Source organism: Heliangelus exortis, chromosome 2, assembly GCF_036169615.1.
Source record: "Heliangelus exortis chromosome 2, bHelExo1.hap1, whole genome shotgun sequence".
Lineage (NCBI taxonomy): Eukaryota > Metazoa > Chordata > Aves > Apodiformes > Trochilidae > Heliangelus > Heliangelus exortis.
Window position 1 is genome coordinate 7,793,265 of NC_092423.1, and position 307 is coordinate 7,793,571.

Sequence of the window (307 nt, forward strand, 5' to 3'; positions counted from 1 at the left end):
TGAATGTTTGTGGTACTCATGATTTACATACTTACTCATTTTATTGCACAGGGTTAGCTTTCCATTTATATGTCAGTGTATGTGGAATCACAGTAACACTGGAGTTGGAAGGGACCTCTAGAGGTTTCTAGTCCAGATTCTTGCTTAGTGCAGTGCTCACTTCAGTGTCAGATCTGGTTGCTCAGGGCCTGTCAAGTTTCAAGGATTTCTGTGAATGGAGGTTCCTTAACCTCCCTGGGCAGCCTGTTCTGCCCAGACTGACCTGCTCTATCTGAACTGCTCTGTTATGGGTGTATGTTCTTGTTGT